The sequence below is a fragment of the Lepidochelys kempii genome, chromosome 1 (genome assembly GCF_965140285.1).
Source record: "Lepidochelys kempii isolate rLepKem1 chromosome 1, rLepKem1.hap1, whole genome shotgun sequence".
Lineage (NCBI taxonomy): Eukaryota > Metazoa > Chordata > Testudines > Cheloniidae > Lepidochelys > Lepidochelys kempii.
The window spans coordinates 108,500,841-108,527,611 of NC_136380.1; the positions used below are offsets into that span (position 1 = coordinate 108,500,841).

Below are 26,771 nucleotides of genomic sequence, written 5' to 3' on the forward strand. Positions count from 1 at the left end.
TGCACCAATGGGGATGGGGGGAGGACGCCGAGCCCAGGGAGGCGGGTTGTTATTGGGTGGCTCGCGCGTCCCACCCTCTTCTCTCTCAGTCTCCCCCTCTGTTTCTTTTCCCGCCCACACACCCTCCCTTCTTCTACGCACGCTGGCTCTCGCCTGCCCCTTTCCCCTGGCCCCGGAGCCCCGCACAGACACGTGCGGGAGCTCGCCGAAAACGCCAGGCGACCGGGAAGCCCAGGCAGGAGCGCGAGGTGGCCGGGGGGCTGCCGAGCCCGCTGTCACCGAGCGAGCACATGAGCGGGCCACCTCGCCAGGCGGGGAAGGGGGCGGGCTCCCGCAGCTTCGCGCCCAGTGCAGAGCCGGTGATCGTACGCTAGAGGGGGAAATTAAAAAAAAAAAAGGGGGGGGGACAGAGGGTCCCGAGCGCGTGACGGAGGAAACTGAGCTGGGCTGGGGTTTATTGCGCCAGGTGTGGCAGAGGAGGGGAAGCCTTCCGCCGGCGATCGAGAGCGATGGGCAGGTTTCCTCAAAATCAAGAAGCTGCAGCATGGCCAAAGGAGAGGGGGGGGGGGTGCCAGAGATGGCCCTCTCCCCCATCTAACCGGCCGCCTTTTTAGGTGCCGCCTCCACCGCCAAACCTGCCGCCCCACATCAGGCTTGAACGCGGCTAATGCTAATGGGCCTGGGATCAAAGCCCAGGCAGTAAGAAGTCCTGCCCTGGACAGACGGACAGGTACCAGCGGAATCTAGCTTTCATGCTTTGGTAACGTTTGTGTAGCTCGCCATGGCAATAGAGCTCTGTTGCCTTGCCTGGTCCTTTCCCTGTATCCCCCAGGCAACAGGGCTTCCCGGGGTTTGTTTCCCTTCCCACGACACACACCCCGAAGTTTGCCGTCCTAGCGGGCTTCTCCGGCTCCACGCCCCCCTGCAAGCGGTCTTGGGCCCTCTGTGGCCCCAGCCAACATCTCCCTCTCCCCCGCCCCCAATCGCTCTCTCTGCCTTCTATGCGTGCCGCAGACACCCCTCTGTGGGGGCCACCACATCGGGACTTGCCCTCCCCGATCCCCCTTTTTGCCTCCACGCTAGAGAGTGCCTGTTCCCCTGGGGAGTGCCCCCCGCCCCGACACATACGCTGCGGAGCTTGCTAGTTCAGCCCCCACTGCCTCACTCACGGTGCACTGGCTGGGTCTCCCACCCCGCCTTCTCCCCTCCCAGGATCCAGAGCCTTCCTAGCCGCCTCCCCTAAATCACTAGGCATTCCCTGCCCAGTCCTCCCGCTAGCTCCCCCTGAACCCATACAACATAGTCCAGACCTCCTGGGTCCGCCTCCCGGGCGTTTGCTCTTGGCTCCCCCGGCCCTACACAAAGTAACGGGGAATCGAGGGGGTAGCGGGGTGGCCAGCTGTTTCTGCTAGTTTGTCATTGATCAGGGGCTTGTTTGCCTTCTCCCCATAGTTGCTGGGTCTGTGTAGCGAAGAAATGCCACCTGGAGAGTGAAGAACGAGGAGTGTGTGTGTGTGGGGGGGTGCTGTTCATTTTTTAATTAAGTAAATTAATTGATCGCTGTGTTTTGCATTGCTGTGTATAAGGGCAGCATTCGTGTTTCCTTGCGAAACAAAGCCAGCCGCACTGGGGGATTAGAGCACATCGAGGCAATTAAGTAATGAGTTGTGAAGGGGGAGTGTAGCAGCCTCACCCCCCACCCCCCGTGTTTACGCTCTGGAAATCTGCCGCGGCTGCAGTGTGTGTTTGCTTTGCAGGCTGCTTTCCTTGTGGCGAAGGTGCGCGCACGAGTCCATGTTTTTCCAACCATTACAAATCCCTATTCCTATGTTGTGTGGCTCTGTTTTCCACGGCTACGTTTTACGGTTGATCTGTGTGCGATGGGATCCCGGCTCTAAAGTCACCCTTGTTTGTGCAAAGCCCCAGTTGATGAACGGCTTTCAATGAGCAGAGGTCCCTGCTTGTTTACGAGAACGAAAATTAGTCATCTCACTGGACTTTACACGCACAACTAGCAACAAACGCCGGGATCTATATGCCCCTTGCTTGTACAACAGACACGGGAGGGAAGGGGGGGTGGAATTGTAGAAGTGGGAGGTGATTTACCTTCCTGTTGCACCCCTTTTGTGTGTGTGTATGGGAGGGGGGGTGGCTGCACGAAGACCCGCAAAGATCTCAGTTCTCTGTGTGGGGAACGGGGGGGAACCAGACAAGCTCTATGATGCGTGTATGTAGGGAGGGGGCGGTGGGGAACAGGGGGACCTGGCTAGCTGTAGGGTGTGGGGGTAGGAGGTGGAGAAAGAGTGAGAACCAGAAACGATCTGTGATGTGTGTAATGGGGAGGGGGCGGTGGGGAACAGAGTGGGAACCAGAGAGTATCGGTGATGTGTGTAATGGGGAGGAGGCGGTGGGGACCAGAGAATATCGGTGATGTGTGTAATGGGGAGGGGGCGGTGGGGAACAGTGAGGGAACCAGAGAGTATCGGTGATGTGTGTAATGGGGAGGGGGCGGTGGGGACCAGAGAATATCAGTGATGTGTGTAATGGGGAGGGGGCGGTAGCGGTGGGGAACAGAGTGGGAACCAGAGACGATCGGAGGGGCCGGTGGGGAAGAGGGGGCCTGGCGAGCTGTACTGTCTCTGGGTGTGTAGTGCGGGGTGGGGAAACAGAGGGGGACCAGACAAGCTCCGTGGTGGGTAGGCGTACGTAGAGCCCCTGTGATAGAGGAAAACAAAATCATTGCTCGTTCTGAAGCATGCAACATAAAACACACAGTGGTGGAAAGGGGGAAAGTCATAATAAGAGTCTTGGGATAAAGAAAAAAGTATTTATTGAAAACCTCTAGCCCAGGTTGTTTTTAATCAGAGCCGCATCTTCTCCTTTCCTAGACCCACTCACAAAGCTTGTCTCCCTTTTGCATATCCTTGGGAGGAGAAGGGAGCAAGAGGTCAGACAAACATCCTTGTTTTTAATTTTCTGTTCTGAATGCCATCGGGACATTCATGTGTCTGTATATTATGCAGCTGAAGTCATCTGTTTTGAATGTAAAGTTGAAAAAATATAGTTTCCATAGTGCAGGGCAGAGGGCGGGCGCAAGCAGCGAAAACAATCCAGTGTTCCTCTAGCAGCTTGTGATCCCCTCCGCCAGTCTAGACCCAGTCCTACACGTACACACACGAGTACATACAGCGTATAGCTCAAGGTACACCATACACACGCCATGCAAGAGAAATTTAAGGAAGAGTCTCTGTCCTTTAAATTCTCCTTGGTTTCGGTCATAACTCATTTAGAAATCAATACCTGTACCTGAAATAAGGGAGACTCAGCTATAAATTTCAGCAGGCTCAGGTTGCAGTAGAGAGCTTTTTTAAAAGAACCGCCTTTTCCTCGGAGACTGGGTGTTCACATTTTAAGTATTAAGGTACTTACCTGTTTGTTTGTTGTTTTTTGCTTAAATTAATACATGTTTAACACAGCAAAAGGGAAGGGCAGCTGCTGGAGACCGGAGATACTACCTTCCAGGAGAGAGAGAGGGATGGCCGCTGAAGTCTCTGCTATTGACTCACTATATGACCAACGGCAAGAACCAGGAACCCCTGTGCTTCAGCTACCCCTATTTGGGAAATGGAGATAATAATACTTACCCACTCTGGCAAAATAAGTTGAGATCTGTGGTTTAAAATGCTGTAGAAGTGCAAGGTATTTTTTATTTTCTATGTATTACAGTCCTTAATGAGGAAAGTTTTTTATGCAAAGTCAGGAATGGTTGGTTTTCTAATTTTAATCTTTATGAGCCAGATTATGAACCCTTTACTCAAATTGGTACTTATCTGAGTAACTCCACACCAATATGAGTAAGAGGTTTACAGTTTAAATCTATAAAAATACAGAAGAGTATTTCTCTGAAACTGTAGAATGTTTTTTTTTCCAGCAAGTTATGAAATATTAATTATTTGGGGGTCTCAGACAAATCTTTAGAGTTGGCATTTGTAAAAGGGTAATAATTATGAACATATTTTTGTAATGAAAATATTAATTATAACAGCAGAATCAATGTTTATTAAACAATTTAGATGCAACAAAAACAATAAAAAGAAGGAAATTTCCTTTTATCTCACACTTCCGCATAACAAATTGCTACTTTTTTATATTTTTTTTTTATAATTATGTAAGTGTTAGATGTCAGTAATAACTTTTAATTTTCTGGTGCTGATTGACTTATGACATGCAATAAATATTTTTTCTATTTTAATTATTTTTGCTTTGTGGATTTTAACTTAGTAGGTTTCCAAGAAACAGCAATATATATCTTTGGTGCAGGGTATGGGAAGCGCTAGTCCAAGAGTCCATGAGAAAAATATGATATAATTGGTACTGGCTTCAAGGAACAAACTGTAGCAACAAACATCTCTGCTTTAAAATTACATGGGTGGTTTTCATTTCTTTCTCTGCAGGATTCTGAGCCTTTTTGTCATGCCACACTTTACCTCTTAAGAACATAAGAATGGCTGTACTTGATCAGGCCAATGGTCCATCTAGCCCAGGATCCCATCTTCTGACAATGGCCAGTGCCAGATGCATCAGAGGGAATGAACAAAATGGGGTAATTTTGAGTGATCCATCCCCTGTTGTCTAGGCCCAGCTTCTGGCAGTTGAAGGTTAAGGAATACCCAGAGCATGAGGGGACGTCTCTGACCATCTTGGCTAACAGCCATTGATGGACCTGTCCATCAACTTATCTAATTCTTTTTTTAACCCAGTTATACTTCTGGCCTTCACAACATCCCATAGCAATGAGTTCCACAGGTTGACCGTGCACTGTGCAAAGAAGCACTTCCTTTTGTCTGTTTCAAACCTGTGGCCTATTCATTTATTTGGGTGACTCCTAATTCTTGTGTTATGTGAGGGGGTAAGTAACACTTCCTTGTTCACTTTATCCACACCATTCATGATTTTATAGACCTTGATCATATCCTCTATTAGTCATCTTTTTTTCTAAGATGAACCATCTCACTCTTTTTAATCTCTCATCGTATGGAAGCTGTTCCATACCCCTAATAATTTTTATTGCCTTTCTCTGTACCTTTTCCAGATCTAATATATCTCTTTTAAGATGTGACAACCAGAACCAGACTCAGTATTGAAGGTGTGGGCTTATGATGGATTTATATAATGGCATTATGATAGTTTCTGTTTTATCTATCTATCCATCCATCCCTTTCCTAATGTTCTGTTAGCTTTTTTGACTCCTGCTGCACACTGAGTGGATATTTTCAGAGAACTTTCCACAATGACTCATAGAGTTCATAGAATATCAGGGTTGGAAGGGACCTCAGGAGGTCATCTAGTCCAACCCCCTGCTCAAAGCAGGACCAATCCCCAATTTTTGCCCCAGATCCCTAAATGGCCCCTTCAAAGATTGAACTCACAACCTTGGGTTTAGCAGGGCAATGCTCAAACCACTGAGCTATCCTTCCCCTCAAGATCTCTTTTGAGTGGTAACAGTTAATTTAGAACCCGTGATTTTGTGTGCATAATTGGGATTATTTTTTCCAATGTCTATTACTTTGCACTTATCAACATTGAATTTGATCTGCTGTTTTGTTGCCCAGAGTCACCCAGTTTAGTGAGATCCCTTTGTAATTTTTCACAGTCAGTTTTGGATTTAACTATCTTGAATCATTTTGTATCATCTGCAAATTTTGCCACCTTACTGTTTACCCCCCTTTCTGAGATCATTTATGAATATGTTGAACAGCATTGATCCCAGTATAGATCCTTGTGGAACCCCACACTTTACCTCTCTCCTTTGTGAAAACTGACCATTTATTACTTCCCATTGTTTCCTATCTTTTAACCAGTTTCTGATCCATGAGAGGATCTTCCCTCTAATCCCATGACAGTTTGCTTTGCTTAAGAGCCTTTGGTGTGGGACCTTGGCAAAGGCTTTCTAAAAATCCAAGTACACTATATCCACTGGATCACCCTCATCCACACGTTTGTTGACATCCTCAAATAATTCTAATAGATTGATGAGGCATGATTTTCCTTTACAAAAGCTGCATTGGCTCTTCCTTAACATATTATATTTATGTATGTGTCTGATAATTCTGTTCTTTACTATAATTTCAGTTTGCCTGGTATTGAAGTCAGGTTTACTGGCTTGTAATTGCCAGGATGGCCTGTGGAGCCTTTTTAAAAAAAAAAAAAAAATGTTACATTAGCTATCCTCTAGTCCTCTGGTAGAGAAGCTGATGTAAGCCATAGTTTACATACCACAGTTAGTAGTTCTGCAATTTCATATCTGAGTTCCTTCAGAACTCTTGGGTGGTTTTGGTGACTTTTTAGTGTTTAATTTATCAGCTTGTTCCAAAACCTCCTCTTTTGACACTTCAATCTGGAAAAGTTCCTCAGATTTGTCACCTGAAAAGAATGGCTCAAGTGTGGGGATCTCCCCCACATAATCTGCAGTGATGCAAAGAATTAATTTAGCTTCTCTGCAGTGGTCTTGCCTTCCTATAGCTTCTTTGTGCCTGTGGGTTTGTCTATATGGGAAAGTTTCAGTTATACCAGTATAATTATACAAGTAGTTAAAACACTGTAGTATAGCTCCCCGTGAGGACAGTCTGAGGACTTGTCTACACTACAGAGCCTTGGCTGGTGAGCTATGCTGGCAGCATCCCTTGGTGGAGATGAAGTGTAAGGCAGAAGGAGGAGCTCTGCTGGCATAGTTACCCCACCTCTCCAAATGACATTAACTTTGCCAGCAGAAGCACTCTTCTGTAGGTATAGTTGCATCTATGCTGTAGGTTTTGCCAGCATAATTATGTCGTCCAGAGGGGGGGATTTTTTTCCACACTGCTAGCTGATACAGCTATGCCGGCAAAGCTTTGTAGTATAGACCATGCCTAAGAGGGTTTTTTTGGCTTAGTTTTAACCACTGCCAAATCAATATAAGCTAAACCAGAAAACGCGCTCATTTCAGAATAAGAGTATCCACTTGAGGAGTTATACCACTATAACTATTGCACTTTAAATTCACACCATACATGATACCGTATACTTTCCATGGGAGACAATAGTAAATATTATGTGCCCTCTCTACAGGCCCTCAAAACAGGAGCTTGTTAAAATGTAAAAAATATTCCCTGAATTTTTCTGTTTTTAATTGAAATTTCAAAAATGTCCAACCAGCTGTTCTCAAAACTCACTTATTTCATCTCGCTTTCAACCAGTAATTAAATATTAACTATTATTTGTACTCTGGTAGTGCCTAAGAGTCCCAGTCATTGACCAGGACTCCATTGTGTTAGACACTGTATAAACACAGATCAAAAAGACTGCCCCACCCCAAAGAGCTTACAATGTATGTATAAGACAGGAGACAACAGATAGACAGACAGGGGAGGACAAGGAAACAATAAGTCAATATTGATCAGCATGATAGGCAGTGCCACTCCATGCATGTTAATTACATTACTTACATTTAAATAAGAAAAGAAAATCTGTGAGCAAGGCAACTCAGTGGCAGTAATTCATTGCTAAAGAAAGAAAAATTTCACTCCTAATTTCACCTCTCCCTTTCCCCTTCTTTTGTCAGACCTCTCCTGCCCCATCCCTTTACCCCATGATAACTTCATCTAAACGTAATAAGGCCAGGTCTAGTGTAGGAATGCTTTGCTGGTGTGGCTATCCCTGTATACTACACTAGCGAAGCACTCCTACTATGGATACTGTTTATACCAGCAAAACTGCACATTTGCTGGCGTAGCTTATTCCAAGCATCTCCAAATGAAATGCACTTATACCAGCAAAACTGCACGTTTGCTGGTATAATGTATCAACACTAGGGTCTTTTGCTGGCAAAAACTGTTATCAGTCACAAATCACACCTCTAATCTCACCCTAACTGACATAGCTATGCCAGCGAAAGTTTGTAGTGTAGACCTGGCCTAAAAATAGTGGTCCTGTTTAGTTCAGACTTAGCTGACATAGTCCATGCAGCCAGACCCTTGTGCCTGCCCCAGAGCCCTATTGACCTCAGTGGTTGTGGAGCAGGGATTTTGGATTCTCAGTACAGGATTGGAACTTTATATATTGTGAGCTATTCAAAGCAGAGATCTTAGGTGAAATCCTGACTCATTAAAGTCAGTGGAAGTTTCACTATTGACTTCAGTGGGGCCAGGATTTCACCTTTTGCCTTGTTATATATTTATAGAATACCAGGCAGTGGTATTCCGTTCATAATGAACAAATCTAATCAATTAACTTGGTACCGATTTTTTTTAAAATTTGTAGTTTCCTTCCTCGATTCTGACCCTCATATTAGGATTCAGTAAAATTTCCTTAGTCTATCTATGGCTGTTGTACCAACCTGATACTCCAGAAGTAGAAATGTGACAATTCAGTTTTTCAAAAATCTGTTTATATTCCAAATACAACTATTGCACCTGTTTAGTTATAGCTATGGATAATAAATAATGACAAAAAGGTCAGCAACATCTCATTTTGCAGACAAAACTCCTTCTGAAGTGAGTGGTGAATTTTGCCTTTGCAGATTGTTTAACTGTATAGCAATTAAATATTGATACATGTATTTAATCAGGTAAATGACATTAGCTTTATCAAAAAAAAATTTAAAGTATATACAGCTACATTGACCAATCTATGAAAGAGCTTGATTCTGCCAGGCCACTGCAGCAGAACTCAACTTTGATTAGAGTTCTATCAAAGGGCGGCTCCTAGGTTCTCAGGCCCTAAGTAAATGTAACTATATTTAAATATTACCCAAGGGTCACAGTCAGGCTATTGCAAACACTTTCTGAAAGACTGGATGCACATACACGTTGAATTTCAATCCAAATAGATCTCATTTTTAAATACCTGTGTATTCAAGGATAAGGAACAACCGTTGTAAGGGATGTTGGCTTGACTGTTGCCCTCTCACCTGTTGTCGGGATCTTAAAGCAGATGGTAGCCAAGCTATGAGAAAAAGGACGGAGAATTATTATGTGCATCAGTAACATTCGCTTATACTACCAGAACCACAGTTATCTGTTCCAACAAAAGAACAAACTGATTTCTATTTTGATGTCCTTGAACTTTTTTATAAATGTGTGAAGTCAACTTCAACTCCCCATTAAGAAGTTTCTCTCTACATTTTCTGACTTAAGGCCATTCTTGTAATAAGTTTCAAATTTGTAATCTTCCTCACACAGAGATTGTGTGTGTGTGGCAATTCTTTCCTCCTGTTCCGGTGATTAGAATTATAATAGCTTTGTACTTTAAGCAACCACTACACATTTTTAATTAATTATTTGTAAAATTATAAAAAATAATCACAAATTAGGTAAAAATACATCTGTCCAAAATTCTCATACAGAAAATCCATATTGGAAAAAGGAAACAAAATTGAGAAAATCATGATCATGTATTATTTCTCTCTCATTACTTTTCGTGAGTAGGAATTTTGATACTGTTTTGTATTTGCATATTTGCAACCATAGTGTTATTTTTTTAAAATAGTTCATAACTCACTTCGTTGGATGCATGCATGACATGCATCCAACGAAGTGGGTATTCACCCACAAAAGCTCATGCTCCAATACGTCTGTTAGTCTATAAGGTGCCACAGGATTCTTTGCCGCTTTTACAGATCCAGACTAACACGGCTACCCATCTGAAGCTTCATAACTCAGTAATTCATACATGGATGCATGTGACTATCTGGAAGAAAACAAAGAAAGAATATAGTTCCATGTTTTGCAGCAATACAATTTAGTGCAATACGTAGTGAATTTGTACAGGAGAAGATTGTTTTGAGAATATATTTTTATCAACACATGTCCATTCTCACAAACATAAATACATATTCTCACAGGTTTTGACCCAAAATCCATTAAGTCAATGGAAAGACTCTCGTTGACTTAAATAGGGTTTGGATCTCGCTCCTAGTGCAACGAACTGTTGTTCGGGGGGGCATCATTTTCTATGTGGGGCAGTTTTCCCCCTCAACCTCCTCTCCCTGTCCTTTTCATAGGTCTCTATGCTCCATTATGTCTTCCACTCCCCCCCCCTTCTCCTGACATAGAACATATGTAATTATACTATGTGCTCACGCAACTTTGCCCCTTTCTCATAATTTGTCTTGAAATAATGTGTGCGCTTGTATTCTATCAGGTTAATAAATATGGTGTATTACAACATAGGGACTGGAAAGGACAAACTATAATCTAAAAATGTGTGTTTATTTTCTCAATTCAGTGCAGTTTCAGTCTCTTGTGTAAATAATTCATTTTATAATCTTCCATGGGGGATTTTTGTTTGTTTTCACAAATAAAAAAGTAAAATGTAAGTGACCTAAGGAAATTCACAGACTCTAAGAACAAAACAAACAAGCAAGTAAAAGAGCTTTTTTGAATGCTGTGCTATAAAGGACCTGTTCCTCTCCAGATCCTCCAAGGCTGATGTGAAAATTACACACTGGAGCCAAATCTACGTCAGTTAATCGTAACACCAGGATTTTCTTCCTGGAACATCTTTCTTTCATCTCGAACGCACGTCCTCTTGTAATTTAATATGCTCCCGTCTTGCATGACCGCATTGATGCCGTATGTGCTTCTGTCGCTGAGTTGGAAACTGGCTCTGTGTGCCGGCTCAGCCCAAAATAGCTTTCGCCTGCCCCTCAAACTGAAGATTGTCATCACACGAAACTAAATACGCCTCGGACGTAACAGGCAGCTAGATCTGCCTGCGGCTAAGGGGGTGTAATAGAAGCAGCCACGATTGTTAACGGAAGGTGGGAACCGGAGAACTGCTGTTGGTGCACCGCCTCCTCTTTTGTGTCTGATCACGATCATCCCTCTCCCCCTCCCCGGTTTGCCCACACTCAGCGTGGATGAGGTAAAGAGCAGGACATGCGTCCTCTTGGCTCTTGACAGCTGCCTCGCCGTGTGTAATTGAACTGGGCTGCAGGTAACAGGAAGTCTTTAGTTGCCCAGTAGGTGTTCACGTGGAGTTCCCAGACGTGTTTTACGAAGGTGGCTGTTTTCAAGAGTTGGTTTTCTAATCTGACCTAAAGATAACAGAGAAAATGTGAACCACTCTTGTGAATGCTGCCACCAGCTGGCAATGAGTCTTCCAAACGCCCAGCTTCTGCACTCTTTATTTACAGGAGTCCTTCCAACTAGTACAGGTGTGATTTGGTGTACTAGAGTCTCTTTCTCAATATACATTTTTTGTAAACTAGACATGAATATGTAGGGAAGGGCTGGGAGTAAGGAAAGAGATTAGCCTCTATTTAACCCTTCTTCTATTTATGAAGAACTATATATCCATACACTGAAAAGTGTTAACAAATTACTCTTCTGAAAGAAAAGGAGTACTTGTGGCACCTTAGAGACTAACCAATTTATTTGAGCATGAGCTTTCGTGAGCTACAGCTCACTTCCTCAGATGCATATCGTGGAAACTGCAGCAGGCTTTATATATACACAGAGAATATGAAACAATACCTACTCCCACCCCACTGTCCTGCTGGTAATAGCTTATCTAAAGTGATCATCAGGTGGGCCATTTCCAGCACAAATCCAGGTTTTCTCACCCTCCACCCCCCCACACAAATTCACTCTCCTGCTGGTGATAGCCCATCCAAAGTGACAACTCTTTACACAATGTGCATGACAATCAAGTTGGGCTATTTCCTGCACAAATCCAGGTTTTCTCACATCCCCCCCACCCCCATACACACACAAACTCACTCTCCTGCTGGTAATAGCTCATCCAAACTGACCTACACACACAAACTCACTCTCCTGCTGGTAATAGCTCATCCAAACTGACCACTAAGAGTGGTCAGTTTGGATGAGCTATTACCAGCAGGAGAGTGAGTTTGTGTGTGTATGGGGGTGGGGGGGGATGTGAGAAAACCTGGATTTGTGCAGGAAATAGCCCAACTTGATTGTCATGCACATTGTGTAAAGAGTTGTCACTTTGGATGGGCTATCACCAGCAGGAGAGTGAATTTGTGTGGGGAGGTGGAGGGTGAGAAAACCTGGATTTGTGCTGGAAATGGCCCACCTGATGATCACTTTAGATAAGCTATTACCAGCAGGACAGTGGGGTGGGAATAGGTATTGTTTCATATTCTCTGTGTATATATAAAGCCTGCTGCAGTTTCCACGATATGCATCTGAGGAAGTGAGCTGTAGCTCACGAAAGCTTATGCTCTAATAAATTGGTTAGTCTCTAAGGTGCCACAAGTACTCCTTTTCTTTTTGCGAATACAGACTAACACGGCTGTTACTCTGAAACCTGTCTTCTGAAAGACAATTCTTGCTAGTTGAAATTCCTCATATATAGGACATGATCATGCTTCCATTCAAGTCAGCAGGAATATTTCCATGTCAAATAATTTTAAACATTACTTACTTTTATACAAAAATAAATACAATATTCACAGACCTAGGAAGTTAATATTGTTACCCCTTTGGACCTGAGGAGTTGTGCAGTATTCTAAGTCTTGAGGGTTGTTTGATTAGGAGGAGAACTCCGTGATGGAGTCAGGCATTTCTTTGATGCAAGCCTGTTTATTGACAAAGAAATGTACAATGTCGCAGTAGGAAGCAAATGGGAGGCAGTTTCTTTCCTCACAGTTCCAAGCTTCAAGACAGCACTCCGCTCCAAAAGCTCCCTCTCTTCCTTTCTCTCAGGGCAGCTCTCCTGGGGCCTGACTGCCATGTGCTTCCCTCTGCTGGCCAAACATGGCACTGCTGGCACTGCCTGCCTTAGTTTCCATCTCCTCAGCTCCACACACCGGTGAGGTGTGGCATAGCCCTCTGGTCAAGTCATAAACAAACCTAACCCTTGCTGGGGTAGCAAGAAACAAAACTGAAAAGTCCCAACAAACAAAAAGGTTCTTCTGTCCGTTGGGGACTTCTCTTCAGCCTGCCCTCTGGGTCTGTTCCCAGATCCTTTCTGGGTTACGTGTGTGGGTCTCTCTGACTTTGGTATAGAGGAATGGGCCCCCCACTCTGATTCCCTTGGAGTACCATTCTCAGTCCCTGCTGGACTCTGTTCCTTGTGTCCTTCCCTGCTCTTCTACAGAGCACTGAGCCCCCAGGCTGGTTCTTCTGGAGTACCCAGCCTCCTGCAGACCCTACTCAGGGCCTTCCCTGTGGTATCACTGGCAAACTGATCTCTCTCAGCCCTTTTCAAAGGCCCAGGTGGCCCTTAAACTATCACCTGACTCCATTAGCCCCACCCCTTCAGGCTTGGAAGCAGCTAATTAATTATGGCACAGGTATGGCTGAGCCAATCTCCTCTTAAAGGGGCCAGTCACCTGTGACAGCTGCCTTACCAATGCTCCTCTTGCTGCCTGCTCTGGCAGCTGCTGCTCACAGACACACACAATACCCAGCCCTCTGCATTTGCATTCAGATTCCACTGAAACCCCTCTGTCCACATAGCTCCACTTCTGACCAGTCTTGCATGTGGCCTGTGTTTTGGGTGGTGGCTCTTATTGTTTCAGCTGTCTTATGTCCAAAAGGAGCTAACTGCTTCATTTGTCCTGAATGTCGTGCCCATGAGCTTCAATGTTTCACCCATCCTCCATCATTACAATAGCAAGTTTTACACATTTTTGATCTCAGCATTTTTTATGTAAATACTGTGTTTTGATATTTAAATAATCCTTCAATTGCATCTAAAACTTGAGATGTTCCATCTAAAACTTGAGTCTGGAAAGCCTGTTCCAAATATCCACTTAAAAGTTATTCCATTTCTTCCCTCAACCTCTATGTGCTTTCTCTCATGCTGCCCCGTATGCATGGGAAAAATTCCTTGGCAAAATTTGTAAGGCTGCCACCTTCTTTTTTATGTTTCTTCCTAAAACCTCACATTGCCAAGATGCCTACGGAGTGATGTCTGTGGCATTTGTTACGCAAGTGGTGAGCTGTGACCTTGGCTTTCCTGCTACACACTAATTGTTTTATTATGTAGTCTCATCCTCCCACCATTTCTCCACCCCATTTATCAGCTTTGTCAACTTCTTGTATCATGTTCAACATGCAGATACAAACTATCTGGAGCACAGGCTGGCCCTTTGTTACTTGTCTGTACAGTGTCTAGCACAATGGGACCTGAGGCTTGAATGGGGTTCCTAGAAGCTACATAACAAATAATAAAATATTGGAATCAGTTGGCCCAGTCCTAAGCCAAACTTTGCTCATCTTGTTCACACTAAATTTCAATGGTAAGTTTTGCGTTGAATAAGGCAAACAGGATTTGGCCCCTACATTCTTTATGCCCCCATAACTTCCATGTATCTCACTGGAAATCTTAGGTGTACAAGTAATACTATATTTGACCAATGAGAGTTTTCCATGATTATGGAATGCACAATAGAACTCCAAGAACTGATATTATAGCTAGTAGAAGACAACAAATAAATAAATAAATAAATACTAATGCATGCTTTATTTTGTGGCCAAAAAGCAGTAGACGTACCACTGACATAAACAACTGAACTGAAAAAAACAAACTGAAAAGAAGAGAAAACTGTGTTCTCTAACCTCTTTCGGGTATCGTAACCTTAGGTGTTAACTTGAAAAATGTGTATATGTACAATTTTCAGGCAGAAATATGAATTTTACATTGACTGTGTTGCTTTAAACATAAATAACAATATTGACAAAATATACTTGATATTTCCACCAGCAACCTCCCAAAGTGTTATGTTCATACGGTTGATTATTACAATTTTCTTTCTATGAGTAATATTTTGTATATTTGGAATCTCCCCACTGTATTTTCCACTGAATGCATCCGATGAAGTGAGCTGTAGCTCACGAAAGCTTATGCTCAAATAAATTTGTTAGTCTCTAAGGTGCCACAAGTACTCCTTTTCTTTTTGCGGATACAGACTAACACGGCTGCTACTCTGAAACCTGTCATTTTCTATATAGTAATAAGTAATGATAATGTTTGTGTAACCTGCAATAAAAATTATATTTATTTGTTAGATTTACATAAAGTACATAATTTTGAATCTTGACAACAAATGCCTTACGGGTGGGATTCACGAGGGGACTTGGGCACCTAACTGCCCTTTAGGCACATAAGTCCCACATTTAGGTACCACTGTCATTCACAAAACCCTGGCTCAGCAGCTGCCAAACAATATAGGCACCTAAAGTCCCTAGGTGCCCCCATTTCTGCTGACAGGTGTGCGCACAACCAGCTCAGTCTTGACAGCACCAAGCAGCTCAGAGCCTAATATCTGCCTATTTCATTCGTGGGGCCCATTCTAGTAGATGTGCTCAGAGGCTGCCAAATAGTGTGTCTAACAGATCAAACACTGCACAATAGCATGGCCACTTACACATCCCCAGAATACTGGACATTCTAGTACTTCTGGGCATAGAGTGGGCCCACCCGCAGCTGCATGGGCCCACCCCTCACTGGCATGACCTTGCACGCCACATGTGGGACACTATTTTGAAGAGTGCACTGTAGTGAGTTCGCACATTCTTCAAAATGGTGTCCCCCTACAATACCACGTCTGGTTTTGTCTCAGTATTGGACAGAGACAAGCCTTAGAAAAGCAGGATTGTCCAGCTTAAAACTGGACAAATGGCCTGACTACAACACAAAATGGATGCAGAGGATGATGTGCCCCTTACACTCCACAGCCCAATGGTTAGAGCACTTACCCAAGTTCAAATTCTCACTGTGCCTGAAACAAACAAGAATTTGAATCCAGGTCTCATACCTCCCAGGAGAATGCCCTAATCTATTCTAATGTGAATGTCTCTCAGTTTCTCCTGTTAAAAGCATTCCACTTTGGATAATATAATTAAATATTCAGTGGGCTAGAGCAAGATTGACTTTATAGCCTAGTGGTGTGGATGGTACCCTGGCATGTGGGATACCCAGATTCCAGGCCCTGCTGTAATGAATATCTACATATTTTAAGGAAAGTGGAACAGATTCAACAGGAGAGACTGAAATAGCCCCTCCGCCCATAATGCCCCATAACCCCAGTTTAGAGCACACACATGGGGAGAACTGGGTTCAAGTTCCTACTGCAGTCAAGCCAAGTGGGGGGTGGGTGAACCTGCGTCTCCCACATTCTTGGGGAATGCTCGATGCACTGGGCTATTGGGTATAAACGTGGTACTGCATCCTCATTTTTTCTTGAGAAAGGACTCACCTGGCTTAGGTGCCTAACTCCAGGACAAGCTTCATGGCTATGAATCCCAAGTGCAGGGAAGTGCCTCCCTCTGGCCTGGACTTAGATGTCTAAGTAGGGTGACCACATTTCCCAAAGTAAAAATGGGATACCACCTAAGTTCCCTGTAAGCTGCACGGCCACGCAGAAGCCTACTTAGCACCACACAGGCGCTCAGTGAACCTGCCCAGGTACCAGCAGCGGCTAGGGACCGAGAGGGGGAGGGGCGCTCCTCCCACGGCCCCAACCTAACCTGGCCCCCAACCTGTCGCGGCTGGGGTACCCCTCCCCCAGACCCAACCTAGCCCAGTCCCCAACCTGCTGGCTCTGCCGTAGCTGGGGCGGCCCAGACCCAGGCACAGCCGGAGTGGCCTGGCCCGGGCCCAGCCATGGCTAGGGAAGCCCGGATCCAGCTGTGGTCAGAGCGGTGCAGCTTGGCCCAGACCCAGATGTGGCCAGAGTGGCACAGCACGGGCCGGACCCAGGCATGGTTGGAGCACCCCATCCCAGACCCAGATATGGCCAGGGCAGCTCAGCCCGGCCGAGACCCAGGTGCGGTCAGGGCACCCTTCCCCTGACCTAAACCCAGCCCCGCCCGGACCTGCTGGGGCCTGGGCCAGGGTGCCTATCCTTGCAGGTGCTGCTGCAGGGAGAGAGAGCTGGGGGGAGTCCTCTGTCCCTGCCGGAGCCCCCTCCCACACTCCAAACTCCACATTCCTGGTCTCACCCTAGAGCCCGCACCCCCAGCCGGAGCCCTCACACTCCTGCATCCCAACCCTCTGCCCCACCCCTGAGCCCCCTTCCACACTGCGAACCCCTCATCCCCACCCGCAACAATGAATTTTGTTATGTGCGCCAATATGGAGGTGATGTGTCACACATCACCTCCATATTGGCGTACATAACAAAATTCATTCCGCACATGGGTGGGAAAAATTAGAGGGAACACTGGACACCACTCTGGGCTGGCCTGAGTTCCCCCCACCCCAAGGCAGGACTGGCCCAAGTCACCTGGCATCACTGCTTGCCCGAGTCCTGCACTGGCCAGGGTTGGGGATGACTGCCCGAGTCCTACACCACCGGCATCTGACTGCCTGAGCCCCGTGCCGCCTGGGGCTGGGGCTGACTACCCAAGTCCCACACCACCCAGGTCTGACTGCTCGAGTCCTGCCACCTTGTATCTCATGTCACCACTCGCTCCCCCATGAAATTGCCTTCATACCCCAGATGATCAGTTGACAAGAGCAAAAAGAACAAAAGCTTATTTTTGCCAAAATAAGACAGGGCTTAAAAATGGGACTCTCCCAGCCAAGATGGGATGTGTGATCACCCTATTCCTAATCCTAAAGCTTTTTGGTGGATGGGGCTTAAACCACATCTCCCTCCTCAGAATTTCCTATTTGCTAGCTTATGTGGCTCCCTGCTCTGTTTGCTGGATTCTCTGAATCACTTTTTAAGCACCTGTCTCTCCCCATGCATTGTATAGGGAGCCTGAACCCCTAACGCAGGACTGTGGATTCTACTTAGTGGCAGGGATGCCTAGAGGTTAGGTGCTCCAGCACTCAGCCTAAGTCCCCCTTGTGAATCCAACTCTATACTGCTAAATATAAACCACAACATTTGTCAGTTTTTATATTAATATTATGAATAAGTTTTAAGAAAGAATATTTTAACTTTATTTAGATTGAAGCCTAATACACTGTATTAGGGTTCAACTATTTTATTGATAAGATGTCAGATAACCTATGCTTAATCAGGGTATTAATCAAAGATAGATCAGCACTATAAAGAAAGGTCAATACATTACCAGCCAGTCTGGAAGACAGTCATGCAGTGCTTAGTCTTTGTCTGTCCCAAAGTGTGAGCTAAACCTGTATTAAATATCATACTTGTTAATAATTGATAGAACAATTCATGTATTACCAGTTCTTACCAGTGTCCTATCTTGTTCTGAACATAGCATACCAGAAGCCAGCCAAGCTTAGAGATGAACACTAGCTATACTTGGTACAGAGTGTATGTCTTCTAGCATCAACTAGATCATCTATCTTATCCTCTCTTTTCGGTATGTTTCTGCCCCCAGCACTGAAATTATAACACTTCACATTTCCCCTGGGTTAAACAACTTAGCAAAAATAAAAAACATTCTGGGAAAAGCTTAACATGAATACAATCCATGGTTATACAACTTAGGATGAATACAAAACATTCTGACAAGATATGACATATCCTACTTGTTCACTACTAGCCACTTTGTTATCTGCACAACACACCTTATTCAGTCACACTTGTAGTTACAGCAAAAAAGCAATTTAACTAGTTTTGATGGCTACATCTGTTTGTGAGAGCAGTTTCCCAGTCTTTAGTACAATTCCATTTCTTATATGTTAAAGCTACCACTGCAGCATTAGCATTACATATAACCATAGCTTCTCAAGCAGCAGTTTTCCACTTCACCTTTGGTCTAGCCACAGAGCATTATGGGACTCTGGATCAGTTTGGTCAACAACTGTTTGAGGAAAGGATGTGCACTCAGCATTAGTGCTGGGGACAAAGAAAGTCTATGGCCCATCTTTTCATACTCTTGCTGCCAGATCAACCTTGGAAAATAGCCTATTATTATTATTGTAACTGATTTTTTGTACAGACTAAAATGCAGGACACTGCGAACTAGTTTAGTCCTAGAGCAACTAAGTAATGATGTGCATTCACAGAGTCTCAGTTCACAGCATCCAACCTCATAGGTCACTTTAGAACACATTTAGGACTAGAGCTGGCCAAAAAATGAGGTGTGGGTGAAGGCCAAAGATGGGAGGGTGGATTGCAAAATTTTCATACATTTTTTAAAAGTATTTTAGTTTAAATTTTTTTTTAAAAAAAAACATTGACCAATTCTATCTACAAGTACTTTGAATATGCCCTTGAGGACATTGAAGGATGAAAACAGAAGTAATGATCAACTTACAGGAGATGTCAATGCAGGGGAAGATAATGAATTTCATCAAGCCTGAAACATAATTGCAGCACACACCTCAGGTCCAAACAGAGCAATTGTCCCATAATTAGGCTTGGCAGGATTCAATTTATATCAGTATTTGTCAGTAAATGTCAATTTCAGCTGACTTGCTGAAATCAATTAAAAAAATATCGATCAGTAATGGTTAAGAGCGATCAGGTGTCACCGGCTCTGTGGCACCACAGGGAGCCCTCTGCACTCCTGCTGTCATAGCCCGGCTCCCTCACTCCCATGATAGCAGGGCTGCAAAGAGCTTGCTATGCTTCCATGGGGCTGCTGACACCCAATCCTTGTAGGTGAAAATGTGGGGAAGGTTGTGGGCCTGGCAGGGCAGAGCAGAGCAGAGACCCTGGCCAGGACAGCAAGGAGCAGGAGGATGTCAAGCCCCCGGCATCAGAGGAGGCCATCCCATTGCTGAACAGTTTTATCCCAGGGCAGGAACCATTCATTAGTGGGGTGGTTTCCTCCACAGCCATGACTTGTCCTTCTCTGAGCAGCCCTGGCTGGAGGCTTCTGCTATGTCCCACCAGGACTGCAGTCTTCTCCACTCTGCGCTTGCAGGGATTGCGTGTCACTGGCAGTGCAGGGAGCCCTCTGCAGCTCCACTGTCCCTTACTCACCAGCCAGGAGTGTGGGAGGGGAGCTGTCCCTGGGCAGGAACTGTTCAGCAGCACCCCATGGCTGGGGGCTCATCTTCCTCCTTGCAGTCCTGGCCAGGGGTCTCTGCTTTGCAGGGCCAGGACCACAGCCTCCCCTACACTTGTGCCCCAGTGTCTTGAGCCCCTTGGCCATGCAGGGAGCTCCCTGCAGCCCCACTGTGAGTGCTGCCCTAACCTCAGCCCCAACCCCATCCTCCTTAATTTCCAGCAGCTTTAAAAATAAAACTAAAAAAATCCTTAAAATAAAAATCAATAAAAACGAAAAAAAAAATCAATAAAAATTAAAAAAAATCAATATTAATAATTGAAATTGGACAAAAAATAAAAATAGAATTCTGCCAAGCCTGCCCATAATATAGACTACTTATGTGACAAAGCAAAAAAACAACTTTGCTTTGCAGGACAGTCAGTTGTTCAGGGAAGCCATGTGAGCGATGACTTTACTACAGAGCCTACTCAGTGACACCCACACTATTACAAACAGAAGGGTGAACTATCATGACACTAGAGGAAAAAACTGTTATTTCCAAACACCTTATTATACCAACCACGTAGCAATTTAAATGGCTAAATACTACTACTACTAATAATAATTAATATAGTACAAAACAAAACCAACTCCTGCCCCTCCCCCGCCAAAATCCTACTAACATGAGATACTCCACTGCACATGCTTTTCCCTTATGGAGAGGATGAGAGAAGAACCAACATGTGACAGACATGTAGTCACATTGCTTACCGCTCTTTTTGAAGGCACTTAAATACAACAGTGATGCGTGTGGTATAAGAACCCATATAGAATAGCATAATATGACATACTATAATATAATTAATAGTACAAAGTGATTTCCACAAAAATTAATGGTTTCATGCATGATCCACTGTATGCTCATAGACATAAAACAAAATGGTGCTAAAACTTAATGCAATGTTAATGTGAACATTACATTTTCATTATTAAAGAAGAAGATCAGAAAATCGAATGCAGGAGAAGAGTGCATCTTCATTTAAACTGCTGATTATGCAAGATACATTTGACAGCGCTATTAGCAGAAGAGAAAGAACCAGTCATGGAATATGAACATGTTGTTAATGGAACCTATTGTACTGAATGATGTAACTGGAACATGTTTGTAGGTGATTCAGCTCACCTGTAAGTATTTTTATCTTTCAATATTGCCCTCCATTCACCTCTCTGATTCTTCAGAATTTACTTCTAAAATGCACTATTGATATGTTCAGAGTAGAACATTTTAGAATACTGTCCCCAGATACCTCCAGGGAGGAGGAAATGTCCCTCCTTCATTAGTTTAGGCTATGTAATAAAAGAGGATGTACTATAATCTGGAACAGTTTAGAAACTCAGATAACATCACAGAAACATAGAATATCAGGGTTAGAAGGGACCTGAGGAGATCATCTAGTCCAACCCCCTGCTCAAAGCAGGACCAATCCCCAATTTTTTTTTTTTTTTTGCCCCAGAACCCTAAAAGGTCCCCTCAAGGATTGAACTCAAGGATTGGGTTTAGCAGGCCAATGCTCAAACCACTGAGCTATCATAGAAAAGTGGGATTGCTATTGCTTCTGGGATGGAGCAGCGTCCTGTACACTGTTATAGGAACATAGTGCAGTTAAGTCCAGGGGGTGCTGGGAGTTGTAGTCTTCAGACAGGGCATGTGACAGAGATGGATTAGTTGACTAAGAGTCATGTGACTGACTGCTGGAGACTATATAAAAAGAATGCTGCTGGCTCAGTCTGAATTAAGAATTGAGGTTAGACCCTATGAGAAGCCCCTCTCTGGAGACCTGTCTAGAGCCTAGGAGATAGTCAGAAATGGCTACCCAGAAGGAAAAGTGTGTTTTCCCTCCTAGCTTGTAGAAAGATGAAAAGGACTGTGGTTTTTGGGACCAAGTGTTTTGAGTTTCTTTGTTTTATAAAAATATCCCTTAGTGACAGTAAAGCCAGCCTGGAGGAAAGATCCTTGGACTGAACTGTAACTGAACTGGGCTTTATTTTGCCTTCTCCATCTGGTGTATCTGCCCACCAGATTCCATCCTCCAGAACAGTTTCAACTCAACATATAACTAAATCCCAGGAGTGTAAATTACACAACCACAACATATTGACTGTAGAAAGATCAGAGAGTTTAAAAGTCAGTGGATGCTTGTCAAACTGTCAGTTGAACACTTACAAAAAAACAGGTGTGGGTAAAGGCTCTGGATTTTCTTGCAGGGTAATCTGGTTGAAAAAAACACTTAGCTCAGACCCTCAGCTCTGACTACCGGGATGTGAATAGCAATGCGCACAAAATGCTATGCTGTAACTCCCCTGAGTGGATGCTGCAGGCACAAACGAAAAGGTTCCTAGTTGACATTAATGTACTCCCCTTCAAATAGGACAACATTAACGCAAAATAGGAACTTTTTAGTTTGCATCATCCACACGGGGGAGTTCCGGTGCAACATTTTAGTTTGCACTGATATTCACACCCCTGTAGTCTGAACTGCATGACAGTCTATACGTGCCCTTAGCCACTTTCACATATTTATTATATTTAAAGGAATACTACCAGGTTAAAAATATCACACACACACACACTAAAAACACATTTCCTAACATAAACTATGTTATTAACTTCTTAAATTATTAAAACCGAAATAATTGTATAAATCAAGTTTAATTATTACTCTTAATGTTGTCTGTTTCTTTTTACATTCTTCTCAACTTGAAAAATAAAAGTAGATTATTCTGTTTCATTTTTGTTTATGATTAATAATCAATTCCACTTTCTGTCTCCCATTGGCCTGGAGCAGCGAACTGCAGCCTTTGGGAGCTGCGATTCGCAGAACCTGCGGATGCAGCAGGTAAACAAACCCAGGGGGCTTACCCTGTCAGGCCACGTGCCAAAGGTTGCCGATCCCTGTACTAAAACAAACATACAAACAAAAAACCCTGCTTCCGTCTGAATTCTGAATTAATTTAAAAACTCCACACATTTAAGAACATAAGGATGGCCATACTAGGTCAGACTAAAGGTTCCTCTAGTTTAGTATCCTATCTTCCAACAGTGGCCAATGCCAGGTGCTTCAGTGGGAATGAATAAAACATATAATCAAGTGATCTATCCCTTGGCTCCCATTCCCAGCGTCTGGCAAACAGAGGCTAGGGACACCATCCCTGCCCATCCTGGCTAATAGCGATTTATGGGCTTATCGTCCATGAACTTGTCTAGTTCTTTTTTTAACCTTGTTATAGTCTTGGCTTTCACAACATCCTGTGGCAAGGAGTTCCACAGGTTGACTGTGTGTTGTGTGAAGAAATACTTCCTTTTGTTTCTATTGGTCTTAAAAGAGTCTTTTTTTGTGATGAGTTTCAGTGAGAATTGAAGGCATGCAGCATGTCAGAGGAGGTGCTCTACCCCTTGCAAAAGCAGGCTGAGATTCTGTAAAATAAAAACCGTGCTTTTACATTGTTTAAATTTAGAATCAAATTTGCCCTGAGAGTCAGTTAATTTATTAACTTTAGTAAATTCATTTATATCCTATATTTTAAATAACTGCAGAGGAAATCACCTCCTATAGCTACATAGAAATTAGGGTAGGCTTTGCTGGTTCAAATCACCTTGTACACTAGTGCAACATCCACACTAGGGATTTGTGCAGGAGGTGAAGCTACATCCATGCAAAAATCCCTAGTGTATGCCAGGGATGGCTCTACCTTTTTTGCCGCCCCAAGCAGTGAAGCAAAAAAAAGCAAAAGCAGCCGCTAAAGAAGAAAAACTAAACCAAGGGGCTGCCGCCGAAGTGCCGCCGAGGAAAGGAAAATGAAAAAGCTGCTGAAGTAGGAGTGCCACCCTGAGAACGGATGGAGTGCCACCCCTTCTGATTTGCCATCCCAGGCACCAGCTTCCTGAGCTGGTGCCAAGAGCCGGCCCTGGTGTATGCAAAGTCGTAGGTGGGCTCTCACTGCTGCTGCTGCTCTCACCTCCCATCCCCTGACAGAAATAAGCAATTAGAAGAGCTCTTGCTCCTGAGCCCCAGAAGTGGCATGGAGCCCCACTCCATCACTGTTTTCTGGTGGGACCTCCTCATGGTCATTGTCCAACTTCATGAGAGATGAGTGACTATTTCCTGCTGGATAATTTATTCGACAAATTTAGTCTACTTTTCTGTCTGCAGAATTGTGATTTCCTCAAATTTATTCATTATTCATTTTTATTCATTGTTATTCGTTTATTCACTAATCAATGTTTTCACATTTTTTTAACCCTATTGGGTCGACTAGAGTATTGTATCCAGTTCTGTGCTCCACGTTTCAGGAAAGATGTGGATAAATTGGAAGAATTCCAGAGAAGAGCAACAAAAAAGATTAAAGGTCTAGAAAACCTAGAAAAGACTGGGAGGAAAGATTGAAAAAAATGTGTTTACTTAGTCCAGAGAAGAGAAGACTGAAGGGGGGATATGAGAACAATTTTCAAGTACATAAAAGTTTGTTACAAGAAGGAGAGCGAAAAATTGTTCTCCTCAGCCTCTGAGGATAGGACAAGAAGCAATTAGCTTAAATTGCAGCAAGGGAGGTTTAGGTTGCATATTAGGAAAAACTTCCTGTCAGGGTGGTTAAGCACTGGAACAAATTTCCTAGGGAGGCTGTGGAATTTCCATCATTGGAGGTTTTCAAGAACAGGTTGGACAAACACCTGTTAGGAACAGTCTAGTTATTACTTAATGCAGGTCTACACTACAGGGTTAAGTTGACTTAAGTTACGCAACTCCAGCTACATTATTCATGTAGCTGGAGTCAACGTAGCTTAGGTCGACTTATTGCAGTCTCTACACCTCACTGAGTCGATGGGAGAATTCATGCCACACATGCGTGGGAAAAATTAGAGGGAATACTTAACTTGGTGGCTTTTCTCTGTTTGACTGTCTGTCCAGATATAATATAATACATTCTGAACAGCACAGCTACACAATGCAAAATTTGAGGGAATGTTCTAGGCATTAGTGGACAGATCTCTATTGATTTTGATGAAAATCGGAAAACTGGAAAAGACATTTGCACTTGCAGTTGGTCTAAGTTCTCTGTATTGAGAGCCACCTAACGGCTGTCGGATGCTTAGTCAATGGGATGACAGAGGGAGAGAAGGCTTCATTCTTTACTACTTCCACCCTAGTGCACTGATTCCCCAAAGCACACCTCATAATGGGGGAAAGAGCGGGAAAGAGAGAAAGCACCAGCCATCAATCTGTCCATTCTAGGATGAGGGAGAGAAGCATACTCTGGAGAGGGGAGAAAAAGGAGACATACAGAGGCCCTGGCAATGGGGAGGAGTCATAGACACACAGAGCCCCTAGCATGGGGGAGGAGTTAGAAACACACAGAGCTCCTAATATGAGGGGGGGAAGAGTCAGAGATATGCAGACACACAGAGCCCCTGGCATGGGGGAAGTACAAAGTACATGCCTTACAAAGGTCCAAAAGATATTATGTCAACACAGTGATCTTTATCAATCAAGATGTAATCTCATTTTAAAAAATCAAGTTTCTTTGTCATGACATGACCTATTTTCAAAAAAAATCCTGTTGATTGACATTAATTATGTTATCCTTCTTTAATGTTTTATTGACTGCGACCCATATCAGCAGTTCCATTATTTCGCATGGGATCAAAGTCAGGCTAACCAGTCTACAGTTCATAGGTCATCCTGTTTAGCCTTTTAAAATATCAGAACATTAGTTTTTTCCAGACATCTCAAAATTCACCAGTATTCCAAGTTTATAGAAAATCAACATGAGTGGTTCAGAGCATTCCTAGGTCAATTCTTTTAAAACTCTTGGGTGCAAGTTATCTGGTCCTGCTGATTTAAAAATGTTTAATAGATGTTGTTTAACATCCACTTTAGTTACTGTTGGGCTAGTATTTCATTATCACTGTAAAATATGACTACACCACTTTGTTTCCAAATGTAGAACATAAATATTTATTAAGATTGTACTTTTCCGTTATTATTGACAATTTTACCATCTTTATCTACAAATGGACCCATACTATTACTAGGATTCCTTTAGTTCTGTATATATTTACAGAATATAGTATTACTTATTGTCCTTAACTCTACTGGTCATAGATTTTTATTGCTACCTTTAGCTTCCCCTATCAATTGAGTGCATTTTTAACTTATAAATTATATTAATTGATATCAACTTCTCCTTTTTTTGTTTGTTGTAAAAACTGGGATTTTTTTTTAACCAAAGTAGCCTTTTATAATACTAATTGGGAATATATTCTGAGCACACATAATTAATGTAATCAGGTCATGATCACACGTATCTAAGCAATCACTAATTTTAGTTACGCAATCAATTAATCTTTATGCATCAGAAGAAACAGTTGCTTACTGTGTAACTGTGGTTCTTTGAGATGTGATGCAGACATGTATTTTACTTAGGTGTGTGCGTGCACACTTCACCAGAGCCAGAGAATTTTCCAAGCAGTAACCGTAGAGGGTCGGCATTCACCCATCATGGCCATAGCCCCTCCCCTAGCTATCTGAGGTGGGGTTATACCGACCCCCTCAGTTCCTTCACACCAAATGCCCAGAGACTAGATTCTGATGCCAAGGGGACAGAGGATGGGTCGTGGAATACAGGGCTGCATCACATCTCAAAGAACAAGAGTGACAGTAAGTTACCGTTTCTTCTTCTTTGAGTAGATGTAGCCGTGTATTCCACTTAGGTGACTTACAAGCTGTACCCATAGGAGGTGAGGCTCGGGGTCTATTTAAATAAGGACTCCAGGACCACCTTCCCAAAGTGTGCATCTGCTCCGGATATTGTAATAATGGCATAATGGTTCTTACACGTATG

The 26,771-nt window shown here is 43.6% G+C and overlaps 1 long non-coding RNA gene across 1 annotated transcript; it reads left to right on the top strand.

Moving 5' to 3' along the window:
* The first annotated feature begins 50 nt into the window (after positions 1 to 50).
* Positions 51 to 4,116, top strand: LOC140913374 (uncharacterized). The gene is made up of 3 exons (XR_012159568.2): positions 51 to 365; positions 615 to 730; positions 3,477 to 4,116. It is a non-coding gene; the product is annotated as an uncharacterized LOC140913374 (long non-coding RNA).
* Positions 4,117 to 26,771: the final 22,655 nt, after the last annotated feature.